Here is a 17,861-nt window from a genome sequence, read left to right as displayed (position 1 = left end):
CCTGTCACTCTCTCTGAAGATTAACTGGGAGGTTTGGGCTTCTACAGGAGCATCACTGCATGGAGCACAAACCAATCGGTCCAATCAGCAAGGAATGTGTAAATCTCCTTTCTCTGCTAATTCTACTTGGAAATGCAAATTGGAAGTAGCTGTCAGGACTCCTGGAAACAAGAGGTATCATTGCATGTGTTCCCAATGCTTATCACAGGCAGAGCTTGGCTTCTCATACAGACCAAATGCAGCCTTTTTCACAAATTATTTGACAGCGAGCTTACAGCACTAGCAACCGGAAACACTTTCCTTCCTTCAGCACACGATGCTAGATGAGTTAACATCCTCCTAACACCTTGTCCTTTTCCAGGATGTTCAGCCTTCTGGTATTTTCTTAACATTTTGAATTAGGCAATTAAATTCCTTAGTATCTTGGTGGCATACGTGGAAATAAATAGAAAAATGTTTGGCTTCCGCCCAGAGACAAGATATTTAAATGGTGGAAAGTATGTGTGTATTTTTGGGGTGGTGTACTTAGATCTCCACAAATATTTTTAGTTGCTTCCCTGCACTCATGCACAACCATCCCATGCCATTCATCTCATTCCCCCATTCCCCACTTGTAAATTCATTTAGGAAGAGTTGACAGACTTTGGTTTGGCTTCTGTTAGATTTCAAGCCTGCTGCCTAATGTTGTGTGAGACAGGATCTCACAGCAGCGCTCTGGGTGGTTGTAAAGAGAAAGGTTTCCGAGGACTGTAACACACCCCAGCTCTCTGCATGCACAATCAGAGCTCCATGCACTGATGTGTACTCTGAGGTGGCAAGGAAAGTACAAAGTCATTTCCAGACTTAATATAATTCATGTAATGACCTAAGGAGTCACTGATGTTAAGAATACATATCATTGCATGGGGGAGCTAGAATTAATGTATACTTTGGGATGGCTAAGACATTACCAAGTCATATGCAGCCTTAAACTTAATTCTTATCTACAATACTTAATTATTCTTAATTATACAGAGAGTATAATATGAACTGACATTTCTTTTTCTGCACTTTCTAAGGTTATGTCACGATGAGCTGCAGAATTGCCCAACATCTGTTTTAAGGGAACTGACAGGACTACTATCAGGCTTACCACTTTGAGCAAGCATTTTTCTGATTTTCACACTCTTAATTTCTCTGTTTCAGTGTTGTGCCAATGTTAGTTTATTAACTGTTTAAGCTCTTGATGTGAGATTCCAATCTTACGAAAAAAGAACAGGGATAGGGAACTTGTCAGTGCAAACAGTGAGATCCTTGATGTTGAAATATCAAGTCTGATATGTTCCCAAATGTACCCTGTTTTCTAATCTGAGATTTCCGGTATTCAGATTACGTTTAGCTCTGACCTGATTCAGAAACTAAAAGCTCAGACACTTCTAAAATTTGAAGCATTAATGTCCTTGTGCCCTGGAGGGCCATTTCCAACCTTAAAAGCCCAATTCCAGAACTACTGAACTCAAGTGATTTCACTTTAAAAGTGCTTACTCTTTACAACTTCCTGAGAACAATGATAAAAGCCAGGTTAGAAAGTATAACTTTCAACCACATTTTGTAAAAGTGCTGGCCACAACTTAAAACAGAGAGCATTTTGATGTGTGCAGCCAAAAGAAGCAGCACTCTGCTGGTTTTGTTCATGAGTCTAAACATTGCAAAATTCAAATCCCAATAAATATGTTTCAGAAAACTCTGAGCAGCTAAAAAAGACAGAGTAGAAGGTAGGACTAAATGCAGATGCAGGATATACGGTTCATCCCAGATATGAAATATAAGTAGAAATACAGTCTTTTTTTTGTTGTTTTGAGGGGTATATAAAATGAAGCTCCCAGGGTCACGGTGGTGTATTGGTATGGGGCCTGATGTTCAAGCTGAGGTACCCCCAGCAGTTTCCACATATTCCAGCCAGGAAGGGCAGATGGTCTGTGCCTCTGAGAGGAGAGTTCAGACCAACACCGTGGCTCAGGCTGCCAAGCAGGAAATCTATCTACACATATATATGCATGTGTGTGTGTGTGCACACGTATCCTTTTGGAGCAGAAATCTAAAATTACCAACATGAGCTAAAAACCCAAGTGATACTTACCCTTTAAATAAATAAATAAACAGGTAAAACTCCAGCTGTGTGGCTGACCCTGGTGGCTTGGCAACAATGAATGGGGTTTTCTGTGCAGTGGCCCCAAGTATTGGGTATTGCTGGAGGATTTCTCTGTTCGCTTAGTGAATAGACCTCAGTGAACATCCTCATCTTGGGGAAAACCCCATAACCCCATTAAGTGGTTGAGCCAGCCACAGAAATGGGAAAGCTTCCAAAGTAGAAAGCGAAATAGCAATAGGATGAAGCAGAGAGATGTTTTCTGCTCAGAGGACTTTTCTGCTTTGCTGTGACTTGAGCATCATGTGCTGAATGGTCAGTGGCTCTGTTTCTCTGGGGCCAATGATTGACTGGGCTGTGGGGAAACCAGGGGCATTTTGGCGAGTAGGAAAGTCTGTGCCTTCATTCATTTGCCTGAAATGGACGGGTTTGGTGCAAACCATTTGGCCAGAGCAAGGCAGCCTTTGCAATGATGCCAGTACGACAGTTTAGATATGGTTACTGCCGTCTGCTGCAGGGCTGAGACATAGTTGTACTTCCCCGTGTGGTGTGCCAGAAGTGCCACAGGCCTGGAGCAGACTGCTGGGTGACCAAAGTCCTCACACTTACCCCTGCCTTTGCAGAGAGATTCAAAGGGCTGTAACATGTCAGAGACACAGCAAGAAATACCACATACATTTAATTTCAAAACTCTAGCACCCATCACATATGCAGTGCTATTTGCTGCATTCGTACTTCCCTAGACTTCGAACAAATGGGTTCCTTCCAGCATCAGGCAGGAGAAGACTGGAGAGGAACAGCCCATTCAGTGCCAGGAGATTGGGTTCCCCAGTTCCCTGGGGTAAAATCCTGACTCAACTTAAGTCAGTGGCAAAAATCCCATACACTTAAGTGAAGCCAGGATTTGTCTCCTGGGATCTGCAGGATTTGGATGCCAGTATCTCAAGGTTTGGCACCCAAAGTACCCCCTCTGCTGGCAACTCCCTGAGGTGAACTTCCATGGTCTTCTCCCTCCCCCATTCTCCTAAGGGACACTATAAAAACGGATTTCTTATCCCACACAGTGCATCAGCTCCCCAATTCTGTCTTTAAAGGGCTGTGTTTGAAATGGGAGCCACTTTCTGGTCCTGCGAAGTTACAAGTGGGTGAGTGAGGAGTGAGAGCATCCTGCTGACAGCCAAGGAAGGGCTTTGTGGGACACCAGGATCACTGGTTTTACCCTTAGCACCTTAGCTCATCACCTTTTTTCCTGTGCCCAATTGCCAGGTCATTTCGTTCACTTGGACCTTCACAAACCAGCTTGGAAAAGAAAAAAATGTCTCTAGGCGGAGTAAGCAGTTTTGACTTAAAAAGTGGCAAATTGGCAGAGACATTGCCTCAGCCACCTTTCACTCATTTTTGACAGCTTGCAGGGTTTCAAACTGGCAGCAATTCTTTCCAATATTAGGTTGAACTTCCAATGAAAGATTAAAAGGCTGAAAGGGTGTCTATGTACTAACATACATGAGAAAAAGGTCCTGTAACAAAAAAGCACCCCTGAAAGGACTGTGTTTTCAAACCCACTCACATACATAATGTTTTAAGAGCTGTCACCATCAGAGCACATTTTATGGCCAGTTCCTGAAGGAAGTGGTTGTAAAGATGTGGCATGAAGAGCAGAAAATCCAGGTGCTGAGCAGAGCGCTTTTGAACTTACAGCAAATGCGTGATACTTTTTTCTAACCAGAACAACTGCTGTTTGTGACCATATGAACTTTAAGCTACAAGAAAGTGTCTTTGGGGTTCGTCAGGCTGATATCCTGTCTCTAACCACAGCCTGTACCAGATACTTCAAAGGGAGAGAATACAAGAAACTCTGTATTGGAATCATCTGCTAGCAGAGGAAATTTCTTCCCAACATCAGACAATTTGTCATTGATTTATCCCCTCAAACAGGAAAGTTTATGTGCCTCTTCAAAAAAAAAATCCAATTGAATGTAACAGCAATGTGAGTTCATTCATTAAGCCTAAAAAATTTTTATTTGAAGTTTATTTGGTTTCACTGAAATACCATAACAACCCTTCTACAGTTTTCTCTGGAGATTTTTCTAGTGCTGAATTGATAGTCTGAGGTTTTTTCCCAGTTTTTTATACAGATAGGCCTGGAAATGTGATGATGTTCAGGAGCTGTGGCCCATAGCAGCCATTTTGCAAATGCCAGTGTCTCCTCCTCCATATCTTTCTCTTGGCAAGTGTTTTTAATCCCCTTTTATGGATCCTTTAATTTTCTTATTGTTGAGATGATATTGTGTTCTTATTGTTATACAATTTCTCTGAAGCCTCCTATGTGTCAAAAGACACAAACCAGATTGAGGATATGAAGCGAGTAGTGAAACGACAGCAAATTTATTGTTTTGTTTATTTGTCAGATTGCTGACATTGAATTGGATTTATAATACATGTTTTCTGGAACTCAGATACTTTCAAAAAGACAGCTGTGCTATAGCTGTGAATATAAACTAGGATGAACTGGGTGTCTGAGATGAAGGTGTAAAGTCCATATTTAGGCCCTTAAGTACAAGTGGCTTTGCCCTGAGAAGTGTTGAACATCTTAACTTCTTCCTGAAACCCTTAAGATTTCCTAGCTGGGTAGGTATAAAATATTGGCCCCACTCAGGTCAATGGCAAACTTCCCACTGGCTTCAGTAATATATAACAACCCTCAAAATACAGAGTTAGGAGGCTAATTGCTGGCAGCTATTTTTCTCAGAGCATGGCTAATACATAGGACAATACCAAAAATGCCTCTTTGTGTTTTTTTCTTTATGCAAAGCTCTTCTATGCATTTTCCCATCCCCTGTAAAGAAATATAGAAAAATTCTGCAGCCAGAGTTGCCATCACCATCTATTTAAGGGTCATCTTTTCAGTCTTAGTCACAAGCAACGCAAGTGAAAGACTCACTTTGCTTAAAACAAGGCCTGGCCAGGTGAGCAATTCAGCCAAATAGTAGCAACTTCGTGGTTCTGATGCAGAAATTCATCGGTTGATGTTTGGATCCTAATTTGAGACTTCTAATTTGATTGTTTAGCAATTGGTGATTGCTTCAACATGAACTACAGATGATCAGCATCTCCAGAAATTAGGCCACAGATCGCTGAAAATAGTAGGTATGCATTTTTTTAAGATGTGGGTCCTAAGGCTCTGCACTTCATTGAATTTAATCACAACTTGGAGCAAAGACACACACAAATTCAACTTTGGCTTGGTTTCTAACAGATTGGAATTTGCACCATTAACCTTCTGCTTCTCCTACTCCTATAATGGTTCTTGAACCACACAGCCAGTGAAAACCAAACTGAGGTCTTGAAGAAACTAATTTTCTACGGGCTTCACAAAAATAGGCAGCTGGGTAAAACGCAGAGCTGTTAGTACTCTTGCTGAGCTCATTCCTGATTAGACACCAGGAAAACAATGTGGGAAAAGCCTTGTTATGAATGCCCTACCTGTGGATAAGCTCAGCTGGCAATCATGCCCTACTGGACACTAACCATCCACCCCACAAGAGCAACTTCATTTTCACAGCACACCTCTCTCTTAAACAGCCGGTCATGCTCAGACAAATCTTTTGGAAACCAAGTGCTGTTGTTTTCATGGCTTGTGGAATACTTGTTTTAACATATACCAGTGATATCTGGAAGGGAAGTGACATGTTTTCCCAATCAGGGCAAAGAAATGTATCACGTAATGCCCTGGTTTTTCAGTCTGGCCGTAGCTGCTAAAGGGTCTGCTTCGCAATTTGTTAATTCAGCTGAGAGTGTTGGCTGTATCTTTGTAGGGCTGTAGGTGGATGATTTGCTTTTTTTTATTGCCAGATTGAAGTCTGCTTTCACCTTTTTTTCTCACTTGCTTATGCATCAGTATGAGTATCTTTCCATAAATTATTGTAGCTGGAAAGTCAATGATTCCAAGAGATTTCCTTGGGCTTCTACTTGCATGATGAGAGAGATTCCTGGGCTCCAAAAGGCTTAAAATGTCTGGGTCTTGCTAATAATAACAACCCAAAGGGAGTAGTCCAGCTGACCATATGTAGGCCAGACATAATCAATTAACACACTGAGATAATGACATGCCAGCTTATGGAGCCTCCTAAATATGATCACGTGTGAAGACAGCCACTGGCTACAGGAGGTCTGATGGCTTCACAAATTAAATAGCACAGAACTGCCAATATTTAGATCTGGGATTTCCGGGAAGCCACACTGAGATAGAGAGCAACAGCGATTTCTGAAGAAACATGCGTCTTTCCATGCTAATATCTAAACCAAAACCATGGCTCAGGGGACATTGATACCATAAATAAATGTCTTTCAGCTGCGGTTCTTTATGGCTGGTGGTTGCAAACTGATACCTGTTGGAGTTGTTCAGCTGAAGTCAATGGGACCGTTCCTGCACATGTCTTTGCAGAACAGGGTCCAGCATACAGAAATGTTGCTTACTTTGGAAGTTTCGGTCGTACACGTCTCCATATTGTTCAAGCTCATGTGAGCCGAAGTTTGCATAACAGCTCTTAAAAAAGTGGGCCTCAAAATGTCAAAGGGACCCCCCTTTCATGTAAAAGATGAAAGCCATGTTGTCTTGGCTGAATTCCAGCATCTATCCTTGTGTGTTCAAGCGGATGATGGAGGTTTTCTTGCGATGGCTCCTGAACCGGGTGCCCTTTTACAGCCGATAAAGCTAAGTTGATTTGCCTTGATTTTGCTGTGGGCTAAATTGCGTACAAAGGGGTTACAGTAAACTCTTAATTGGTGGCTGCTTGAATGTGTGTGTGTGAGCCCTTAGTTCACCCATCTGTACGATGAGGGCAAAAGAGGGGTCCCTTCCTTTTTGACCCTTTTGTCTAATCTGGTTTGATTGTAAGATCTTCCAGGCAGAGATTGTTACCACATGGCTGCACATTGTCTACTGGGATGGGGACCCTGGTCCCAGTGGTAAATAACAGCCTTCAACAGTTATTCTCACATGAATAAAATACGACCAGCAGAGTGATCCGAGTCATCTATCAAATAACCCACAGCTCCACCCACGTACAGCTCCTCCATATGAATCCTGAGGTTAATTAAAAGAATTTAAAGAATGATGGGGTTGGGGTGATTTTGGTTGAGCGCTGAAGATTGATGTATCCTCACAAGCTCCCCATGCTGTTCCTCCAGGCTGGGGGTTTTGCATCCTTGCTGGCCAGTCCCCCAAAAGACCACAGCTAGGTTTCTAGCTGCTCTGCAGGCTATGCCATACTACAGGTTTAAATATTCATTGCATTCTTCACATGCCAAATCATCTAAGTTGGAAAGCAGGAGCCTAAGATTTTGCAAAGCTGCTTTTGCACATAAAGACCATTAAAAATTCATCGTGACAGGGAAAAAACAACAACATTGCCAGTAGTAGGGAACTTTATGTTGACTTGGCTAATGCTGTGTGGGGCTAAGTTAGAGCTAACCCACACTAATCCACTTAAATGGAAGGGTGAGCCTGATCCAGTAAAAGCAATAAATCCTCTTTAGAGCTGACCAGACTCCAGTTGCACTATAGGAGAATGGGGCTGAATGGCAAACAGTTGGCAGGAGGTAACTGGATGGGGCCTGAATTTCCAATTCACCAGGTAATTTAACCCACAGCATCCTCTTTCCCCCATATGCACAGCCAGGTTGTGGGTAGGACCACATCCGAAAGCTCTCGGCACCAGAGATGGAATGATAGACTGTGGGGCAGGGCAACTCCCTGCCAATACAGAGCTGGAAAGGTTGAACAGCTCTCTGTCATCGCAGGAAGTGGGCACCCAAAATGCCTGTGCTGGCAGAGTTGTTATCCCAGGCAGCTCGAGCAAAAGGGGTGAGGTGCAGGGAGCAGAGATGGACAGACAAATGCCTGACCTGGAGCTGATGAGGCTATGCCTTGCCTTGGAGGCAGCCTGCAGCTGTCAGGAGAGAAGGGCCAGCTGCTGCTGCCTTGCTATGGGTGTGGGACTAACCGGGTTGCTGTTAAACTCCACAGAATTACATCTGAAGCTGAACTGTCTCGGAAGTGAGTAGACCTGCACACTTGGGAAGTGGCTGTTACTATCAGAGAGCAATTTTCTCGAGGCTGACCCAAGGCATGGAACTAACTCCAGTCAGGGTGAATATCTCTGTTTCCTTATTCCTCTGAGAAACTGGGCCTGAATTTAAAAGGCTGTTTAACACTTTGAAGCCACCCACAGTTCTGTCTCTGCCTCCCACACAAGCTCCAAGGAACTGACTCATTCCCACCGTATTTTCAGCTGCGCGTAGATCTTGCTCACAGCCCAGGAAGATCCCCGTTCAGCCAAGTGAATCAAGCACACATTGTGACTTGAGTTAGCTGGTCTTGAAAGGGTTTCGCCACGCCGACTAACAGTCGACTGTATCTCAAGACATCTGGCCTGTCTTTTAAAGTAGAGTAGGAACCATATTCTTTAGTTAGCTGTATAATTTATGCCTTGTCTGCTGTTCTCTATTCATGATGCTTCCTTATGTTGACTGTTAAATAGCTGTTTGTGAAAATAAGTGATGCTGTCATCTGCTGCTAAATGAAAAGAGGTCTGCTGTACAAGCAGGCATTCACCTCTCCTCTCCCCTTCTCCGTGGCAAACTCATGTTGCTTCTCTCCCCATAGGGACATTGCTTTGGGGTTTGCAGCATTTTAAAGAGTGTGAGTGATATGTACAGCACTTGATGGTTCGTAACTCAGGAAAATCAACAAGCCTTTCTGCAAGGGGAGACATAGGGTTGTCCCTCTGTTCCCTGCCAATCTGGTGAGCTCAAATGCTCTTTCCAGTTTGGACTAAAGTCCTGACATCCCTGGGATTCTAGCGCACTAATTCTTCCACTGCTGAGGAAAACAACTCACTTCTTGCTGACATCATGCTGTCTTCCTGCTATGCCGTATCCACTGTGAGTCTTTAAAGCTTCATGCTATGCCTGAACAATTACACCCACGTTTTGGCTGGGAAACAGAGACAAATGAAGGCAGTTAGAAGGAGGACACGGGAGCCCTGCCTTCCATTTTCCTGTTCTTCACACTGGGCTTATCACTGCCATCTTTACCCCTGCCTGGTAGCAAATCTCCAGCAAATACCTGTTGGGGTCACCACTCTGTGCCTTCTCTCTGCTTCTCTGTAGAAATATCCCCAGTCTATTTGGGCTCTGGACCACTTCTGCATGCTGTGACACCACAGCACAGTCTTTACAGATAAACATTTGCAGGTTTTCGAGCATAATCCTGCTCGCTATGTCATTACAGAAGAGGCAGGGAGTAAACATCCTTTGCAGTACAAAGGAATTGTCAACAAACTCAGAGAAGGGGAGAAATGTCCAAAGGCATGCTCCATTTTTGGCTCGTTGCATTTGGTTTCCTTCATGCAACTTACTGAATGTCTGCCCCCTTTTCAAAAATCCAGGGCAAAGGCCTGGCTCTTGTCTGCACTATTAGCTAACAAAGTCAGGAATTTACCTCTGTCACCACCTGGGAGTTGAATAATGTAAACCCCAGCTCCTCCATCCTACTGGCACTGGGCTGAGTTCCATCAGCTTCTGAGGAGCTTTTTGGAGTGCAGAGTCCTGACCTGCTCACAGTGGTTAGTATTAGCTAAGACACGAAAAAACAATAAAGGAGATAAAGGAGAGGGTGGGTTGAAAGCAACAGCTGTTTCCTATGGACTCCTGAATAAATTCAGGCTCCTCTTGCTGAGGGGCTGGGCTTTTGTCCTTGTGCAAAGAAATGAACTGCTCTGGGAATCGCATTCTGATATGAGAGCAGAGTGGTATTTGTTTATGACTAAATATAAAGGGTCAGCTCAAAAAGTTTTAAGAAGAAAAAAACATCTATTTTAAAATGTATTTATTTCAGGTAGTTCCAAAACTTTTAGCTGTGTTATCTCACTTCAGCTGTGACTCTTAGGAGCAGGATTACACCCCAGACTTGCATGTGTAGATCATATATGGCAAGGAGCAAAGTCCTTGGCCCAAGATAGCCTTTTGCTGACTCCAGATGTGCTCCTCTGCCATAAAACACTTCGGAGGCCCGATGCTACATTACATAAGCCACCCAGTGGTTTTAACATTGATTTCAACAGAAGGAGCGATCCCCTCTCTGTGTAACTAAGCAAATGGTTTGGCTTGAGCCTGGTGCTATAATGAATTTCTAAAGCTGGGCTTGTGGGAATGACTCCATCAGCAAAACACGAGCCTCCGCTCTGCTCTACCCCCAGGAGTGCACAGCAAGTCTCGGAGCTTTAGCCATTTACTCCTGATTTCCACCAGTGGAGCAGAGAGAAGAGCTTGGCCAGGAGAGGTGGATTTTCCTGGTACTTCTCTTGTGTAAGTTCATTCCATTTGTGTGGAAATCAAGCATTTTTCTTTTATAGGGAGATAGAGCCTTCAGTTATCTCAACAGTACAGCAACGGGAAATTCTAACATCATGATCCAGGAACCAGATAAATACAATCTGTCTTAATGCAACAATCTCCTTTTCAGTTACTACTACCAAATTACTACATTTGAAAATCCTTTGCAAACTCTATTCACTCAGGTAATCTCTTAATTTGTTGAGGGCCTGGCTGCTTTTGTTTACATGTGTAAAACCTGAAACAAATTTGGATTCCAGATTAGCCGGTCCCTATCCTCCCCCTCTGCCTCCCAGCTGCAGAAGGGTGGCTGCAAACTGCAGCAGTTTGCTCTTGGCAGCACTGGCATTATCACTGTAGAGACCTTCCCCACAGAAAATAGTTTGGAGATATTGTAGGGAGCCAGAGTTTGAACTAGCCCTATTTTTTAATTTTTTTTTTAATTTGTTTTTTTAAAGCAGGAGGTATAATCTGTTTCAACATATGAATTAGCAGATCCTGGTGGGGGTCCCCTGATGTGTCTACCTTTCCAATATGAGGCACTTGGCTCCAGCTGCAGTGGGAATTCAGGGCAGTTGGGGCTAGTGGGCTGTGCTGTGGGCCAGGGCAGCCACAGCTGCAACAAGTTTGTGGCTCTCTGGGGTGGCTGTGGGGTATTTGGGCTGCTGGCAAACTGGCTACTTTGGGAGAATGGGTCATACCAGTCTCACCTCTTTAGTGAATCTAGTAGTGAATGGTGAAATAGAGCTGTGATTGCATCTGCTACATCCAGGTTGTCTGTACCTTCCTTTTTTTTTTAGAGGGGAGGGGGAGTAAAATCCCTGGAAAAGTACAATCTAAGGGTAATCAAGCCTTAAAAATTCTGCTATTTGTATATTTGAAATGAGTATTACCCTGCCTTAGAACAAACCCAAGTGTATAGAAATGCAAACCTGCTAAATTTCTAATGCTGTTTTAGAAGAGGGTCTCTTGGTTTTAAAGTTTAGTGTTAGCTAGAACTCAAATAGATCCCTTCAGCACTTCCTTTTTTCTTTCTCTTTTCTATTTTTCACCAAGTCTTGCCCATCTTGACTGCTTTCCTGAGGCTCTGTTTTGTTTATCCTACACAATTTCCTTCCTTCCTTCAAGCCCAGGCCCCCTTGCTCCCCTGGGGCTTCCTATGATAGCTAGGCACTAATCATGTACTTCTGCCCCAGAAGCACAGATAGAGGCTTCCTCCCCCTGCTTCCAGTCAAAGGAGGATGTAAGGCATAATGGTAATCTTAAACAACACTGCTATTCATTGTTTGGGAGATCTGGGAAATATCCTTGAATTCAGCTTGCTAAATTAGCTGCTTCTTGAGTAACCCACAGCTGCTGCATATCTGTCCCATTACATTTTACAAAAATGCAGCAGTTTTCATTACATATGATATTCTCTCGACATATGGACCTTCCATTAGTTTATGTCTCTGTAGCTCTGTTGCCATGAATGTATACACAGAAACATTTTCTTTTGTACTTAAAAAAAAAAAAAAAAAAACCAAACCCAACAATTCTTGAAAATAGATTAAAGACAGGCATTTGCAATTATTCAGATGGAGCAAAGATGTTGGAGTGCCTCAGAATACAGCCTCTGTCAGGAGCCAATACTTAGATTAAAATGTTGCTTCTGGCAGTAAAAGTGTAACTACTAGTGGTTTTAAGGCTTCATCCTGCCTGTTGTGCACATGAATATCTCCCTTGAAGTTGGCATGCGTTGCCTTGTGCGTGCAGATATTGAAAGTCAGATGGACCATCAGTGTAAGGTGATGCTTAACCATCTATCTGAGGCTCATAAGGAGGCAGCAACATGGTTTTTGGATTTGGTCTTGTGTGTTTGCTCCTTCACAGTGATTCACAGAGGAATTTGGTTTGAAAGAAAATGGATTCCTGGTGTTAGTGGATTTACACTGCCTACCCTTATAATATCTTCTCTGCATGAGTGGGGAACTTGAGCAAACCTTGGGGAGAAAGGTTTCTATGTCTCCTCCCTCTTGTGCACTTTTCTAGGCTTTGCCCCTCAAAGTAGATCTGTGTCCTTGAGGAAAACCCAAACTTCCATCTTTGCTGTGCTCCCTATGAAATAGCTGGCTCCAGCAGGGTGTAATCCTTGATGCACGAAGTACTTTAAATAAAAATGCAATGCTAGAACAAGTGAAAACTTTCCTTGGACCCCCTAGAGCACTGTTCAACACCTCTCTTATCCCATCCAGGGCTTATTTCATTGACTTCAGAAGGAGTCTGAGCAGGGGTGAGCACTGGCTCTACTCTAAACATTGGGAAAAGTGCCACACGTTTGCACACTGACTGTTGGCACCTCACACAAAACAAGGGAGGACAGACCACATCCTCCGAAGGGCATCCTTGGGCTATGCTTGATTGTATGGTCACCAGCCAGGGCCAGCAAATGTCTGACAGTGGTCTTGACTGTGTAACTATGGTTAGTAAGCCAGTGGTACCCATCTCATTGCCTTCCTTCCTTCTTTCCTTCCACCTACCCTGGTCCTCTCTGTTGTCCCACTTTCCCTCTCTCTGTCTCTCTCCCATTCTGTTTGGTTTTCTTTTCTTGAGTTGCATTTTCCTTATTCCATTTCTGTCTTGCCATGAGCTGATGACTTGACTCGCTGCTGTAAGTTTGGGGCACTAGATCTCTGTCATTCTTTGGGATGTTGCCATGCTTAATCCTACCTGCTTTAGGGATGTGATTTCAGGGCTTCCAATTAACCACGTTCAAAATTAAAAATATGTAATTCTGTTTTACACCTCTTTCCTCCTTTTATAATTAAGTTACAAGCATGCCCCCTCAAACGTATCCACCTAACTACAGATACACCCTGCTTTACTCTTGTATGTGAGCCTTCTGCAACATATATTTATATCCCATACCTGCACCTCCTGTGCTGCAGGAGGGGAGGAACATCTCCCTCCACAGGAGCTACAGAGAAGTTGGAGACCTGAATCTATCCAAGGATGTGGCTATCCTGCAGCCTGGGGGAGCTGCCAGTGCTAGGGGCTGTCAGGTACCCCATTTCATGCTGGTGCATGTGGGAGGGTGTGCAGAGGATCCCCAGGAGTTGGTCAGCTGTGTGCAAGGAGCTGCCAAAACTTGGCAAATAGGAGAGGCTAAGGACTCTGCTGTGGCTCCTCGAAGCCATTCAGGTGCTTAATCCTGTGTTATAAGGAGATGTCTCCTCCTTGTCAGGGTGCATGGGCAGGAACTCTTTGCGAGAGGCCCTTCTCATGAAATAGAGGAAGAGGGTTTGGGTTTCCTTTCAGTGGCCTCTAAATCATTTGTCCAGAGCACAGAACTGCCTCTTCCTGGAGGTATTTAGGCCCATTCCTTTAGAAGTCATCTACGATTGTGTTAGTATTTGTGCATAAATGAATATTAATTGTGAATGTGGTCTGACTACTGGGCCCATTTCCTCCCACAGCTGTTTTTGTGCTAGACGTGATCCAAAAACATCTTGCGCACACATCTTCCAGCCTGGCTCCGCAGGCGAGCTTGATGGAGAACGCTTTGTTGGTAAGGCCTGTTGTGGTTTAGGCATGGACAGAGTGCATAGCTGCTCAGTGCTGTCAGGGTCTCAGCAGATCTGCATTTGCCTCACAGCAGACATTTAGGTACCCAGGGAACTTGTGTTTTAACTGGAAAAAAGCTTATGTGCCAAAGGCCTCCTGTTGTAAGGGAGGTTGCAGCTGAGCAGAGATTTGGAGGGGCTGAACGCTGGAGTTTGCTGCTCCAGCTGGTGGGGAAGGCCCACCCACAGCTTAGGTGGTGTTTAGGGCTCCAGATTTCATCCTGAGCACCAGCACCTGAAATCAAGTATTGAAACACCTGCATTATAGCACTTTTATTTTATTTGAATATGGTTCTGTGCGTTTCTACATTTATCTCTTCGTGGATTTATCCCAAAGAGATTGCTGGGACTCCTGGAGGAAAAGACAGTCCCAGAGATAACAGGTTCTGAGGACAAATACTCCCAACACCCTATTTTTTAATCATTAAATGAGTGTATCCTTACAGATTTAGATGTATTTAAGTAGGGAAAGGGATTCGTTGTATGACTCGCATGTCCGAACTAATTGCTACTTGTATTTTTTGATGCAAAACCCTCACAACTGCTTGCGAACAATCTGTAACGGATGTGTGTGCTCAGAAACTCTTGAGCAAGTAATTTTGGACTTGCACACTTGAAAAGGTTGTTTGCAGATGATGCATGTGCAGACGATTTCTGTTAAGAAGGGACCTAATTCAGAGTGTACAGCAGGCAGGAAAAAGTTTCCTATTGCCCAAAATTATTCACAAATAAATTGCCTGGCTCTTGGTTTTAGTCACATGATCCAATTACAATTTAATCCCATCAATATGAAATAAATGTTCTCACCTTTGGCTATTTTCTCGGTGTGGAAAGCTGCTCACAGCCTCATGCCTGGCAATTAGTCTGTGTTTTGTGTTCCTGTTGCAAAAGGGGAAGGGGGACGGACCAAGGATCATTGGTGAAACACGCGGCTTGAAAAGCCTTCTTTTGGCCCAAAGTGGGAGCAGCACAGCCCATAGAGATACTGTCATGGATCCAAGCAGGCTGGGGTTAAGTGGTTTCCTCAGCTTTTCTCCCTAAATCAATTTGAATATTCTTGGCAAGCTCTGTTACTGTGCATGGTGGGCAGCTGTGATTCAAGCAGGGACTTTTTTTTTCCCCCTTTCTACTGTCCCAGTCTTCCTGTCTTGTGCAGATGTGATCCTTTCCCGCTGTCTGCCTAACAGCTAATTATTTTACCAGATGAGCCAATAGTCTGAAGAAAACAGACCATGCATATTCTTGAAAGCAACAACTGTGTTACAATGTTGGGGGGGGATGGGGAATTAAAAAAAAAAAAAAAAAGTAGTCATTTCCTTTTGACCCCCTCCACTCCTTAAGAAAACCTCCAAAAATAGCAAGCATTCTGATTTATAAGTGACCAACCTACCTCCCAAGTTAGTACCCCCCTCTTTAACAGCAGAAACTTGCATCATGTATTTGGGCAAAGTGGGGAAAAAGCCAGCTTGCATATAAAAGACATCCAGCTAACAGCTCTGTAATCAATGGCAACCCAAAAAGGTACACACCCCTGTTACTGCAAGAATGTGGACAAGAGCACATCAGCTGCTCCCCAGAAACTGCCTGGGTGTTGCTGCGCTCACTGAAATTTCATTCCCAGTCACAATTATGCCTTCTGATTAAAATCATTAGTCTCTGGATCTGGAAAGGGCGTAAATTCTGCTTTCCGTGTTTGGTGGTTATGTTTGACGGGGCTTTTCTGGTGGGGTAGATATCTGGGCTTTGCAGCCTGCTCCAAAGCCAACAGCTCTAAACCACTGTCTGCCATGCCCCAGGTGTGAGCTGTGAGCTACCAGGGAGCACCACAACTGCGCAGCTGTGTTCTGTAACCTACAGGCTGCGTTTTGAGAATGCCTACAGTATTGGGTTTCACAGGCAGGACAGGCAGAGGAACGCTTCGTTTCCAAATCACCCAGAAGCTCAGCACCGGTTACTTGCTGGAGCCCCTCTGTGACACAAGGAGAAGTGTGTTGTCCTGCTGATACCTGCTGAGCCATGCTTACTGCCTGCCTTCATCCTACAACAGTGAACAACAGCAGGTCAGGGGTGTTTGCCCTGCTCTGAAAAGGCTAGTGCATCCCATGTATTTGGGGTGCCCTGGTTTAAGCAGTGAGGTGCTTGGTATTTTTGCAAGTGGGCCAACAGCATACAAATGCTGAGAGGCAGGAATGGGGGCTCTGAAGGAAGGCATGTGCCTTGAGATGAGGTAGAAGCTGTCTGGAACTTTTTGGAAAATTACATTAGAGCCTAGGATGCTAATTGTTGGAGGATTTAGCACTCTGGGTAAGAGTTTTACAGAGGTCTACTACTGCTGGTGCAGAAGCTGCAGGGTCTTTAATCATACAGAGAAATGTCGCTGCTTTTTTTTGAAAGGCAGCTTTCTTCCTAGGTGGTAACAGCATGCCCCAACATGGGGTAAAACCAAGGCCTGTCCCCAGCACATTGCATCCACACCAAGGGACAAAGTGCTCCAGATATATTCTCTTTAAAATTCTGCACAAGCAAGTCCTTGAATGTAAGAGGTGACCCATACTGCTCTGAAGGCCAGCATCTGCTGCCTTCCTGGATAACCTGGGTCACTGAATCCTCCTTAATTTTGAGTTGCAGTTCAAAAGTTGAGTTGCTTTTGAGTAAGCAGTCTACTCTCCTAAAAGCAAGTTCCCTGCCTCAATAACCCTCTACGGCATTCAGAGCATCAGGATGGGGAGATCTCTGTCCGTCCTGGACTGCCTCATTCACCTTTTGAGGAACACGTGACTTTGCTGACAGTACTGGAGCAAGAGCCAAAAGAATGAATATTCCTCATTTCTTTGTTGCCATTTTAAGAGTGGATAACCATTTAATTAGTTGTTCACCCTCCGGGGCTTTAAGTTCTTGCGTAATTAGATAATGAGCAATTATCATTACAGCATTTTGTTCTCACGTGGTACTACATGGATTCCAGCACTGACCATGTTTCAAAGTCTCATGTTGCAGGTTATTACCTAGTAATGCTGTGGGAAGCACTAGCACCTCCTTTACAAGAAGAGTTTCTTAGAGGGGACAATCTACCAGTATTACAGGTGCTAATATAAATCCCACCTGCTCTCACTGGACTTGCCCCGTGGTAGTTTGAAGTAGTGTTGATACCCACTACAATGGGAAAAGCCTAAAATATTCCAAGGAGATTATGTGGTTGGGTGCTTCCCGAAATACTGCCTTTCATGTCCTTAATGCCACCTTTGCCTTTCCTGCTTTGGCAGGGAAAGCCAACATCAGGATTACACAGAGTGGTTTAGAACAGAAAGTTATTGGACAACGCAAAAGCTTAGATTTGGAGTAGCCCCCAGAAGGGGCTGCTGTGCTAAGAAAAGTGCCTGATGCAAGTCAGGACTTACAGGATGTGCTTGTGTTGAGGTCAGCAACTAGCAATTAATTAATTTGTTAAAATACCTGGAGAGATTTAAAATGGGCACATGGTGAGAACATGCGTGCAAGAGGAAGATCTTGAAACCACTTAAGCTTTAGGGCAAACAAAAAACAGATGGGAGATGGGTGCGGTGATGAAAAGGTGTAGGCAAGGGGCCCATATCTGTCATTATTCCTGCAGCTACAATTTAATTACCATTCTTAGGCTTTGGGGAGCAGTGATTTAAAAAAAAAAAAAAAAAAGGTACGGAAAGGAACACCAGTTCTGCGGTTGGAAGATGCCCCTTAGCATCATCCCAAGTCTC

The sequence above is a fragment of the Aquila chrysaetos genome, chromosome 8 (genome assembly GCF_900496995.4).
Source record: "Aquila chrysaetos chrysaetos chromosome 8, bAquChr1.4, whole genome shotgun sequence".
Classification (NCBI taxonomy): Eukaryota; Metazoa; Chordata; class Aves; order Accipitriformes; family Accipitridae; genus Aquila; species Aquila chrysaetos.
This window is presented reverse-complemented; position numbering follows the sequence as displayed.